General features: G+C 44.5%; 1 pseudogene; it reads left to right on the top strand.

Moving 5' to 3' along the window:
* Positions 1-1,523: 1,523 nt before the first annotated feature.
* LOC125941560 (uncharacterized) lies at positions 1,524-12,146 on the top strand (annotated as a pseudogene).
* Positions 12,147-13,684: the final 1,538 nt, after the last annotated feature.

Here is a 13,684-nt window from a genome sequence, read left to right as displayed (position 1 = left end):
AACACAGTTCTATATAAAAGTAGGTTTGAGGTACCTGGAATGGCACAGTAAAAACCTTGGCTTCGCCTGCCGGATCCTGTTCTGGCCTTTAGTTGCATGTAAAAGGAATAAGTTACCTAAATTAAAACACCTATGAAACAAAATATTACAATGCTTTGAAAACATGAGCAAACTTTATTGAGTGACAGTATTGCATACACGTCTCAAATTTCACAGAAAATGACTAGGCAACAAGGAACAAATACCAAAAAGAAAAGAGACAAGGCATTAAGCGGCATTCACGGGTATGCCCCTATATTAAAAAGTGGGTAATAAAGGTGGCCTGAGACATAAGTGCACCACACTCAAATAAACTTGCACATCAGCTATGAAAAAAACATTAAACAAGGCTACAAAATATGCTGGCTTATCACAGGAAATAAAGTAACTCAAATGCGAAAGTACCCATACGCCATTTACCGAGTTAACGCACCCCCATTCCAAAAGAATTCAGTACTATAAGAAATATGCGAAAAAGGGATAAAACAATTGTCTTAGAGAGTTGAATTAAGACAAGACCAATGAAGAATGCAGTAAATAAATTATTGAAGGGAAAAGACAGTGCAAGCCAAAATAAACAATGAAACACTTGCACACGAAAACTTGCCAGAAGCATGTGGCAATAATCGCAACAAAAACATGAACACTAGAAACAATACAGTTTACGATCACAGATGTACGTATCATACAAAGTTAATCGTGACCAAAACACTTCATAAGCCTCTGAAAAATCCTCCCACTCCAGGCAGGTTACTTGCCCCAGCATTGTGTAGATTGGTATAACTCATCCCAAACACTACTATGAAAGCTAGTGTAAATGTTTATAAACATTTATGCCCCCAAATATATCTGGAAGCATGTTGCACATTTAAAAAAACCAACAAGGCAACAGCGAAATATAAAGGTAAGAGACTCTGGTAAACAAGTGAGAAATCTTTAAATAACCAAACAACTCAGCCTTGAAACATACAAGTGAGATACTTTAGAGAAAAAAAAAAAACAAGCCAGCCTTGTAACCTACAGCCAGCGCTTTGCCCTGGCGATAAATAAATCGTAAAAGAACGCACAACTTCCCAATGTTGCAGCTGACATGCTGCTTCTACCTACAAAACAGTTAGCACGTCAATATTAGGCCTGACCGCTTCAGCTTTTTTCAATAGAGTGGCTTGATGCCTTAAATGGCATCAAGCCACTGTCCAAATGGCTCATCCTTCACAACAACTGCCTGCACAAGTCCCAAAAACTGTCCAAAAGCGTATGGGTATGACAGGTTTAAAATAAAATATACAGTGCTGCAAATCAAGCATCAAATACTAGACAGTAAAACGAGGTCCACCAGAGCTATATTAGGGTTGGATCTCAGGAAAGCATTCGACAAAGCAGCACATTCGGCCATACTCAGTCAGGTGAGCCACCTAAACCTCGGAGAAAGGGCGTACAATTACATCCTAGACTTCCTAAGGAATAGGAAGGCTACCCTCACGATGGCGGAACTCAAGTCAGAGGTGAGGGATATGGGCAGTTCGGGTGCGCCTCAGGGCTCCGTGATATCGCCCATGCTCTTTAACCTCATTATGATAGGATTGCAGGAAAAGCTCGAAGACATCGAAGGAATCAATCACTCCTTGTACGCGGATGACATTACCATATGGATCTCGCAAGGCAGTGATGGAGAGATAGAACAGAAATTACAGGAAGCGGTATGTAAAGTAGAGGATCACCTTACAGGCACGGGGCTTGAATGCTCCCCAGAGAAATCAGAGCTTCTCCTTTACACACCCACCCTCAAGGGCAGGCCGCCCAAGGGGTGCATCAAAGAGAGAGAGTACGAAGAGATACACATTCGTGCGAAGAATGGCGGGGCCATCCCCATCGTTGAACAAATTAGGGTCCTGGGACTCAATATGGAGTCTAAAGGTACTAACGGCGAAACCCTTAGAAAGCTCGGGACCAAGGTCACTAACGCTATTAGGCTGATTAGGAGAATCACGAACAAGTATCAGGGAATGAAAGAGGCTAGCATTGTTAGGCTCATTCAATCTTTTGCGATAAGCCACATCATTGACGTAGCTGCGTACCTTAACTGGTACAAGGCAGAAAAGGACAAAATCAATACGCTCATAAGGAAAGCTTTTAAGCAGGCCCTAGGCTTGCCCGACAGCACCAGTACAGAGAGATTAATGCAGCTGGGCATGCATAACACCTTAGAAGAATTGATCGAAGCTCAGCAGATAGCTCAGCTGGAAAGACTCGCCAGCAGCCGGACTGGCAGAAGTATACTCTACAAATTACGAATAAATTACCATAACCAGCAAGGACCGAAAATTACGTTGACCAGAGAGATCAGGAGCAGGATTAAAATCCCCAATTTACCCAAAAATATGCACCCGGAATTCAATCAGGGCAGGAGAACGAGCAGAGCTGAAAGTCTACTCAAAGCCTGTGGCAATGATGAGGAAGCGCTGTTCGTGGACGCCGCGGAATATTCAAATCACCTAGCATTTACAGCAGTAGCAATTAATACAAAGCAAGAAAGCGTACGCACGTGTTCAATCAAAACCAGTGTCTCTGAGGTTGCGGAGGAGGTTGCCATCACTCTGGCTATCGCTTCTCCCAAATATAGGTACCTTATTAGCGACTCTCAATCGGCTATACGAAATTATGCCAGAGGACGGGTATCAGTTGAAGCTGCAAAAATTCTAAACAGTGAAACCAAACTTATATCATCTGAGGAATGTTACGACAAAGAAATCATCTGGTTTCCAGACTGCGAATCCAGCGCCAACCCAAACCCTAACGAGTCTGCCCATCGTGTTGCGCGAGGACTCACTAACCGTGCCCGACTAGGGGGGGCTCTGGCCGAGGAGGAGATGGAACGGATGGATAGGGCTAGACTTTTCTCATTCAGTGACATTACCAAATCCTACAGAAAGTCGAGGTGTATTTATCCACCTCCTAACCCAAAATTAAACAGGTCTCAGGCGGTTGACTGGAGGCGACTTCAAACTAGAACTTACACGAACCCGGTACATCTTAACTGCATGTTTCCAGATTTATACCCTGAGGCCAAATGTAAGTTATGTAATGATAGAGTAGCCACCCTAGAACACATACTCTGGGATTGTGAAACAGTTCAGAGGAGAATTGCAGTTCCCCCGGATGAACTAAGGGCGCGGTGGAGAACCGCACTGACTAGCTCTGATCTTCAGGACCAACTTTGGGCCACCCAGTAAGCTCGGGAAGCTACCAAGAGACAGGGTCTCTCTGCTGCCCCCGGTGCGGCCTAGACCCAGGCCATCAATTTGCCGGATATTTATTAAAGTTGACTCACTCACACTCACTCAACAGGAGGATGACCGCCTTCTCAGGTGATGATGCAGGTGGTAACGCCACAATGCTTTCCTTGCGGGCAATTTTGAAGTTGCCATTCCCTTTCAAAATGCATGGGCCTGGTGGAGACCTGTTGCCAAGTTCTTTTGCCTTTGAAGAAAAGAGAAGCAGAAAATTTTAACTACACAATGGCTTTGAATTGTGGTGTTCATGATGATACCCTTTTTATAAAACTAATAATTTATTTCACTATGAGTTCTCGGTTTTCTTTCTTTCAAACCTAAAAGGTACCAGTGTGCACAAAAATTCTATGAGCATGCCGCATCGACGATTGCTTAGTGTGAATGGAATCGCTGCTTTATTTCTGGAAAAAGAATTACGCTTTTCTGGTTGAATGACCTGAACATCAATCGGCTTTTCCAGCCTTGAGGGATTGTTAGTTACCAACCAAAGAATATATTAATCTTTGCACACTTCATACTTCATGCACTTTCCCAATACAATAAAGTGTGCTCTTTACTCCTTTATGTGCTTTCCAGTGCTGTTATGATGCTTAACATAACTTACAGGTAAAACATCATTTAAAAAGTCTGATTTGAAATCCACGTTTCCATACTTTTTTTAGGTATTTTGTGTACGAAAGTACAGCCCTGAAGTTTTTTTATCAGTGCCTTTTCATTCAAGAGATCAGAAAGTGCCGTCTTAGCTTAGTAAAAACTGCAGCATCAGCCTCCTTGGGTCGAACAAACTCTTCCAAGTCCCATGAGACTTTCCCGGTTCAAAATCTCTTGCATTTTGCTTAGCTTGGCCTCCACAGCCTCCACTGTGTCTCTAAACCTTATTTCTGCTTCAAAGGCAAGCTGAAAGAAATGCACATTGCCTGACACTTTATGGCCCACTTAAAAAAAGAAAACAGTCCCTAGGATAGCTGCAGATGTTTTAATTCTGCTGAACGATACGATGAGATAAAATATCAGCTTGACACAACTACTCAAGCAGCGGAGTTGATTCTATATTCATCTTGACTTAGATGAGAAATTTGAACATTCATTGTTATAGCAATGCTTTTCACCAGTGTTAAAGGTTATAAAGTGCGAGCCAGTCTGTGTAAATGACCACTCACTTTTTATCATTTATCAAATGCTACAGACAGAGCACAGCTGACTAAACATTGTTCACAGCTTACAAAATAACACACTCTTAACAGAGCACACCCACAAGATTTGAAAAATATGAGTGATCTTACCACGTCAAGATTTAAAATTTAAGACGGCAAATCATCTGGTGCATTGGACATGCAGGCCTCTGCAGTTGTGGCCAAAAGCATTTTCATTCACCCAAGGTCCATGCAAAAAGGATCTGTGATCATCTCCTCAATTGCCTAGGCAAAAAAGCAAAGCAGATAAATAAAGAACTGTACACGTCACCAATACATAGGTTATAAAATAAGCTAAGTTTTTGTGCTTCTGACAAACCACACATAGTAACATCCATGAAAAAAACGCCTGCCGTTAACACCTAAAATGGCTAAATGCATTCCACCTGATCGCAGAAAATGTACGCACATAAATGAAAATTGATAGCATAGTTGAAGATATGGCAAGCAGCTCATCAACAAAATAAATACAAAATCAACCTGTCTGGAAGCTAGAGCCCAAGGAAATGATGCCGGGGCACAACACAGGAAGTAAACGCAGTGAGCCAATAAAGCAATTTCATTCGAGAAGCTCAAATGGCTTTACGCAAGTGCAGCTTCCAATTTGAGTAGCAGCACAGGCATTCCTTACATTCCTTGTCTGCCATAGCTGCGGTCAACAGGCATAAATGCTTGGATTGACAGCCAGCACAACCCTCAATACCTGTTAACATCTAGTAGTTCCACAAGATATCAATCACACTTTGCCGAAAAATAGTTTACCAATGCAAGAAGTAGCAGGTGGTTGCTTATAAGCGTAATGCTGTCAGCTGGCACTTTCACCATAGAGCTAACTAACATGTTGTCAGGCAATGTTTGAACAAGGCCTCTGAAAAATGAAATTCTCACCTTCAGTTCAAGTAGTGCGTCACGACAAAGGATTGGGTGGCTGGAAGCGTGGTCACTTTCTGCAGGCTTCTCAGATACGTTTTCATCCGAAGCAGCCGCATTTCTTCGTTGGACTCACAGATCGCATGAATGCTTTCTGAAATAGTATGAGTCAACGTTGAAATAAATCGCAGTATACACCTCACATCGTTGTGGCCTCTCCAGATTATCGGGAATCGAGTGCTCAATATGGAATGGTTATAATTATACATCTAACATAACAAAATACATAACGAATGTATTCAGAATGTGTTTTTGTAATGCTGCTACCACGTATAAACATTACTGTTCAAGTCACAGGATGCGATAAATTTTGTGTTGTGGAGCAAAATTTATATTACAAAGGTGTGTCCGAATCTTATCCTCTAGGTATATACCCTGCGTGGTGGCATGAGCCAAACTAGAACTGCTGGTGGGTTAGGCTGCTGCATAAGATTCTCATAAATCATAACCACATGCCTATTACATGCGTCCACAGTGCATACCACAGCAATGACGCGAAGGGTTCGCGTAGAGACTGGAAATAATGTTTTCATTTTTATTTTTCATACAAAAGCAGGAATATTTGTCACAAACTATCCCAGTGGACACAGCGATATTCGGTTTTCTGCACAGGTTATTGTTGAACGGAGAACATAGCTGTATTTGCAGATTATCAAGTTTGAGGACGCGCAGAAATGGCATATTTTTTGTGGGCACATCATGATGTAAGAACTTATTCAGCACGTACGCGTTGTAGGCAATTGTTCTGTCGTGCCACCAGAACTGACGTCCACGGCATAGAAATGGCGGCACAATTTCTGAATACTAGGCCAGGCATGCGTACCTCACTTTCTTCCCTCCACCAGTGAAATGTTTTTGTTAACTAATATAAGCTGCCCCAAAAGAGTTATATTATGAAGCGACCGCAGCGTGAACTCACACTACTGCTGACAACCACTGTCCCTTCTATTTCTCGACGTCACGGAGCAAGCTAAGGGTGGCATGAACATAAGATCTGAAAAGGGCGACGGCATTGGAAGACACAAGAAACTACCTAACGTACACAGCCAAACCTAGGCAGTGCGGCCGCCAACACATCGAACCATCATTAACAGTTATGCGGAATGGCATCTTACTCGCGCGCTCTCCTTGGTGCATTACGTGCGCGCGCAAGCGGCAAGGACAAATATTTCCGGGACGATGATTCCGCTTTCGCAAGCACTGTAGATCCATGCTACCTAGCAGAATAAAACAGTAGCGGGAATAACCCACAAGTGTTACAAAAATACCGATACGTCCAAGGACGCAAGTTCTGACAAGTTTGCTTGGAAGTTGCGAACCGTGTGAGCGCGAGGAGATCGCGAGCGGTAAACACGAGGTCGCACGATGCGAACATCCACACCCGCTGTCAGCTAAAGCGATCGTCAATATCTTACTAAGCAACATAATTTAATGGGGCATACAGATTACTGGGAAACTAACACGCGAACCAGCAACGTGGTCGGAGTCATAAATGTAGAGCGGATTCTGGCCCACGAGCACGCTAATTGACGCGAATTACCGTTTACCGATTACGTTTCGCCAAAACCAAGTGAAGTTTCACGCGCCAAGACAAAGTGAAGTTGTACGCTACGAAAAAAATTTCCGCGCAGAACTTAAATGACGAGATGACGAAGTAAGCGTATTAATTCGATTTGCCTTTTCGCCCTTTGTCTCGTGGTCCGCAATTTGGCGGAAAAACTGCCATCATTTAGACTGCTCTAATACGCCCGCTGGAAGCAAATCCACCGGAATGGTACTCAAATTAAGCTATCGAACTATATAAGCAGTAATTGTCTTCGTGGAGCGAGTTTGGCAGGCGTGCCTGAATTCAACTGAATACATGGGGAAGCGTAGCGGTATCCTACCCGACACAATGATATTTTTGATTTCAATGAAAAACAACCGTAACGAGCACGTAAATATGCAGCACTGACCTTTGTTTGCGTCTCCTGGCAACTCCACCACGTCACTTCGTCATAACGGTTCCTGCCAAACTGGCCGACAGCAAACCACAGTCATTTCTAGCAGTTCGCATCAGGGGCGGCAACGTCACTGCACTGTGTATGCCACCACGTGTCACAACGAAAACCGCGCCGGCAATAAGGTGGCGTCGGCGAGCCGGCGAGGATAAGGCGAGGAGAGTTCGTCAGACGTCGCGCATGCACATCTGGAGGTAGCGATTGGAAGGGCGACGTGGCCCGGGGCCAGCCCGCGGAACAGTGCGTGAAAACTGCGCGGCCGTCGCCGCTTTTTTTTTTTTTTTAATTTTTTTTTGTCCGGAAATGACAACGCGCCGCGTGCCCTCAGGGCGCAGTGTTTAGATATTAACACGTTAATGTATATGTGTATATATATATATATATATATATATATATATATATATATATATATATATATATATATATATATATTTCTTAATACATACAATATACGTAACACAGGTGTTAATGCATATTATAAAGAACAGACCGCTTAACACGTTAATTTCTACTAAAGTTGTTTTCGCGCTGCTGGCCGTGAGTGCGCGCAATAACCGTGCATAATTTCTGAAGAAAGCTTTTCAGCGTTGCTGTTTACAATGAGCGCAAAATGCACGCTGCTTCATTTGCTGCGTTTCGTTGACCACAGCAAGCCTGGTCATTACCAAAAAAAATATAATGCGACGCTCTTTGATATACACATGACAAAGTACTCGCGTATAGCCAGGGGAAGGTGTGGCACAGTTTATTAGAAAGTAATACACCGGCCCGTTTCAGAACAGTTTTTTTTTTCCTCCTAAAAGTCAGCACTGCAGGAAAACAATAAACAAGGGAGCAGCAGGAGACGGAAGGGTCATTCGGTGCGCTACAATTACTATGAAGAAATCGATGTTTACACTGCGAATTTTTCCTTTATTGATGCGCATAATTTAGAAAAATATTAGGATATCAGTAATATTACACCGAGTTTACTGCAGATAGTGCTAAGTATTTGAAGTTCTCTAAGTTTAATTTCGTTCCCCACTTCTGAATCGTATAGAGTCGACCGTTCCCTCCAAACTGATATTTTTGTTTACTTGTGGCAATCAAAGAGCCACTACGAGCAGGAAAATGCAACCACACTTGCATGCGTATAAGCATGCACAATATGCCGCAACGTAACCCAAGGGAGCATTATAATTGAAGGCTGTAGTCATTGACTTATTGCTTAAGCGTTTAAAACTGTGTACGTACTAGACCACAGCGCGCATATGACTGAACGTTGAACCAAAGCCCTTGTTTCTATATGATGCTACTTGTTAGTCAAATGCGCACGTGATAGCCTCAACAATAACTTCGTAACCAAGGTGTCCGGAAAAGCGCGATCTCCACCAGAAATTCTTGAGCCCAGGCTGTTATGGGATTCATACAAACAGCAGAGTGGGCACTGAAAGACGCGAGACCTTCTAGAATTGAAGTTATTGATGATTTTAGACGCACTGAAGTAAAATGGAGAGACGAGCTAGCTGGTGAACATTCGTCATTGAAACGTAAGCGCAAACTTAGACAAGCACAAGAGAGGGCAACAACACCAACGCTTTGGTTTACTGCGCGTCTGAAATTAGTCACAGCAAGACCAGGTTCGCAAAGGCCGTTTGAGCCCCGCAGACAACCTGACAAGAGGTTCCTGCAAGTTCTGCTATTCGCTAAGATATATCCTTTGCTTGCGTCGTTTAATCTTTCTACGGCGTTATTGAACAGGGGCTTTTTTAATGTAAAATGACATCACTAAAAATCCTCCTTAGCAGTTTACAAATGTCAACTTCTGTAAGATAGCTTCACAGATACAGCGTAAGTTTCTGCAATTTTATATGCCATGGTTGTATAGGCCAAGGGCATCTCCGCCCAAAGAGCGCCAAATTTATATGTGGTGCAATGCACACTTCACTGCAGCGCACCAGTTATGTGGAGCAAGACACAAGCAAAAAAATATACAAGCGCACTGTCTAGAAATTTTACTGGAACCTAAGTGGAACGATAACTGGATCACACAACACCACCTCCCTCCGTTTACTGAGTTCCAGATAAGAACGATAAATATAAAGAAAACAGAACGAACGTTCCACATAAGTTCCACTTATATAACTCGCTCCACTTATTAGCAGTTCGGATCCAGATAAAATATGTGGATCACTTTTTTAACTGGAACTTAAATGGAACCAGATTAAGAGTGATACGCACACTCAGGCATAACTGAGTTAATCCACAGCCAATTTTTTTTTCTATTGACATTTGATACCAATCAAGCCGTCGCACATCGCCGCTAGCCTTCGTTGCCGCCGCACGAGAACCGTGGTGGAACAGCTCCGTCATAGGAAACACAGGACTTAGCGCGAATAACGGCCTTGATAGACAACCATTCGAGGATATTAATCTAGGAACCTTTCGAGGCACCAAGTTGAGTGTGAACGTCTTCTGCGTGCAGAAGCTAAACAAATAAAACAGCAGTAGGTTTGTTACGAAGTGAGCCACCATAGTTCAGAGGGTATGTATTTTTTTCTTCTTTCATTTAATATTGTGTGTCTGCCGTAGAAAAACACCACACTCGAAAACTGATGCTATAATATCACGTTTTCCTGTTGTGGTGGCGTAATGGCGGCGAAGAAGCAGAACAACTGAAAAACTAAATGAATAAAAATCAATTTTTTTTTTATTGCTCAACCTTGTGCCAAGAAAGGAGCGCCACACTCCAGTTGAGTTTCAGTTTATTATTTGTTCATACAGTTAGCTACAAGAAATGATATACAGACAAGGGTCCCATAGTCAGAGACTGCACCGGGACCATTGATTAATTGCTATATAAAAAATCAAGCAAAATACAGAGCAGAGAAACAAAAAGTGAAATAAGCAAGAAAAGCAAGAAACTGAGTGAGGACACACATAAAAAACAAGGGAAAAGGAATCATGCCCAATCATAGCTAATTACACAGCTACAAATTAGCATTATGCAAATTTCATAGCTACAACTTAGCATTATACAATGTTAATCAGACAGCAAATAATTCTTAAGTTGGTATTTAAATGAGTACAAGGTAGATAACCATTTAATGGCATATGGTAGACTCTTCAAAAGTTTAAGTGCGCAAAAAGAGTAAGACATCTTTCCTTAATTAATTAGTTATGACAAATAAAATGTTATATAGTGACGTTGCATGTCGATTTTATCGCTTATCACCCACGCAAGTAGCAGTGGCCTTATCACGGCTTTTTCATACTATAAAAGAACTGTGCGTCAATAAACACATGGTCATTCGCACCCGGGCATCCGGCTGATTTACTACATTGGCGACGAGGCGCACCGGCCCGGCGAGGCCGCCGTCGAAGAAGGCGCGATACCAGGTATGTCGGCCAGATCGGCGAGTATCGTCTCGGCACGGACGCGTCTTGGGATGAGTACGTCGAGCGGTTGGAAATGTTCTGCCTCGCGAACAAAATTACAACAGCCAAGTAGAAGAGGGCAGTTCTGCGGAGTTGTTGCGGCAAAGCAGCGTACGGGTTTATCGTAACCCTGGTGAAGCCTGTAAAGACCGACCACTGCAAGCTACAACCAAATCAAGACGTCCGTTCGCAAGCACCTGCATCCGAGGCCTTCGGAGCTGTACGCAATGTTTTTGTTCTACAGAAGAAACCAGGCGGCTGAAGAATTGGTGGCAGACTACGTTACTGCTCTACGAAAGCTGGCCGAAGACTGCGGTTTTGGTGGCAAGCAGTTACCGCTGGACGTCATGATGCGGGATTGTTTTGTATGCGGCGTCAAGAACGAAGCAGTCCAGCAGCTGCTTCTCGCAGAACACAACCTTACGTTCCAGGTGACGTACGACATGGCCCTGAGAGCAGAAGCTACGGGAAAACAGCAGCGAGCAATACGCAGCCAGGGTCGAGACGAGACAAAAGACAGCAATGGGCTAATACAAGCAACTCGCACGAAACAAGACACCGCGGCGGAAGATTCCAGTTGCTACCGCTGCAACGGTAAGCCCGCTCCATTTATGCAGTTTTAGAAAGACGGCATGTTTCAAGTGCAAAAAAGTTGGACGCATAGCAAAAGCCTGTTTTCAAAAGACGAGGGTAGACATTCTAAAAAGATGACGCTACATGAACAGAATAGGAAAGGATGTAAAAACAAGGGCGCCTACGAAATGAGCGAATCATTTTCTCTCTGCGAAGTGAATGAGCAAGAACAAAAGTTGTTCATGGTAGAAGTACAGATTCAAGGGCAAAATGTTCCGATGGAGATCGATTCTGGAGCATTGTGCTCAATTGTGAGTGAAGAGACGTTTCGATTAATCGAGGGAAAGCAAAAGAAAATACCCCTTCAAGAATCAAGCTCAACGCTCGTAACCCGGTCAAAGGAAGCACCACCGGTGGTGGCTCGCGCAAGCGTTGTGGTGGAATTCAAGGGCCGGAAGATAAAGCTGCCTTTGTTGGCATTGAAGAGGCACGGTAACATTTTGCTTGGGCAGAACTAGTTTAGGCCGTTGGGCATTGGGGTGCATGGAATTTAGGAAATGAAAGTGGACGAAGTGACATCACGATTTTCCGAGGTGTGCCGCAGTGACTTACCTGGCTTCAATGGACCGCCAGTTCACATCGAACTCAAAGAGGATGCCAAACCGACGTTCCTCAAGAGTCGTCCCGTTCAACAGCACTGAAAGACTACGTGGCCGAAGAAGTCGACCGCTTGATGCAACAAGGAGTCTGGGACAGCCGCTGGTAGTGGTAAGGAAGAAAGACGGAACCTTACGTCTTTGCGGTGACTACCGTAGCACGGTAAACAAGGCAGTTAAAACCAGCGGGTATCCTTTTCCCACTACCGCGGAAACACTCTTGACCCTTAGGTCAAGCAAGATATTTACCAAGCTCGATCTAGCTCAAGCTTATCAACAGCTTAGTCTGGATGATGTGTCGGCGGAGGTACTCACAGTTAACACGATAAGGGGGCTGCACAAAGTCAGGCGGCTGCCATTTGGAATTTCTGTCGTGCCGTGGGTGTTTCAACGAGTCATTGACACGTTGTTGGCAGGCATTCCTGGCGTTCAGGCTTATCTTGATGCTATCCTGATTTCTAGACGTAACGCGGAAGATCACGCAGAACGACTGGAGACTGTGTTGTCGCGTCTGCAAAGCGCACAGTTAAGTGTTAATACGGACAACTGCGAATTTAACCAGACGAGCATTGAATTCTTGGGACACAGGATTGATTACCCGAGCCGAAGCAAGACTGACGCCAGTCCAGCAAGTGCCAGCGCCCACTAGCAAGAAGGAGCTACAAGCAGTTTTGGGGCTACTAAACTTATACAGCAGTTTCCTCAAGAGCAGGGCTGAACGTTCGAAGCCCTCTGTGGGCTCCTAGACCACGACCAAACATGGGAGTGGACAGGTGAGCACTAACGGGCGTTCGAGAGGCTGAAGAAGCTACTTAGCTCCGATGCCGTACTTGTTCCCTATGACCCCAAGCATTCCTTGGTGCTATGCTGCGACGCGTCCCCTGTAGGGGTGGGCGCGATGCTGACCCATAGGGCAGCTGACGGGAGGGAGCAACACATGGGCCATAGCTTATGCTTCACGAACTCTTGGCGCAAGTGAGCGTAACTACGCCAAAATTGACAAAGAGGGTTTAGCGGTCGTCTTCGGTGTAAAAGGATTTCATTCGTATCTCGCCGGACGAGAATTCACGGTGATAACCGATCACAAACCACTTTGGGGTTTGTTTAACACGGACAAGCGAGTGCCAGAAGTACTGTCGCCCAGAATGCTTCGGTGGATTCTGTTGTTGCCCACTTATAACTATCGCATTCAGTACAGGCGAGGCGAAGACAACTCGAACGCCGATGCACTCAGTCGCCTTCCAGCCCCCGGGGACGAGGACGAACCACAGCCACCTGGAGACGTGCTTCTGCTGGAAGCTGTCGAGTGTGCACCGTTACAGGCAGCGGACATCGTCAAGCTGATAAAGGCAGGGTCTTGGCCAAAATAAAAGACTGGATCCTCAGTGGCTGGCCATCGACACAACTAGACAGCACGTTTGACCCTTACGAGGTAAGGAAGACCTAGTTGTCGTTGCACCGGCATTGCATACTCTGGGGAAATCGCGTGGTCATTCCCGAAGCCGCATGAGAAAGAGTGCTCCAACTCCTGCATGCAAATCATCCGGGGATGAGCGCCATGAAAGCAGCCGCTAGAGGGCTCA

The sequence above is a fragment of the Dermacentor silvarum genome, chromosome 11, assembly GCF_013339745.2.
Source record: "Dermacentor silvarum isolate Dsil-2018 chromosome 11, BIME_Dsil_1.4, whole genome shotgun sequence".
Classification (NCBI taxonomy): Eukaryota; Metazoa; Arthropoda; class Arachnida; order Ixodida; family Ixodidae; genus Dermacentor; species Dermacentor silvarum.
The sequence above is the reverse complement of the archived record's forward strand: the minus strand, read 5'-3'. Positions and strand labels throughout refer to the sequence as shown.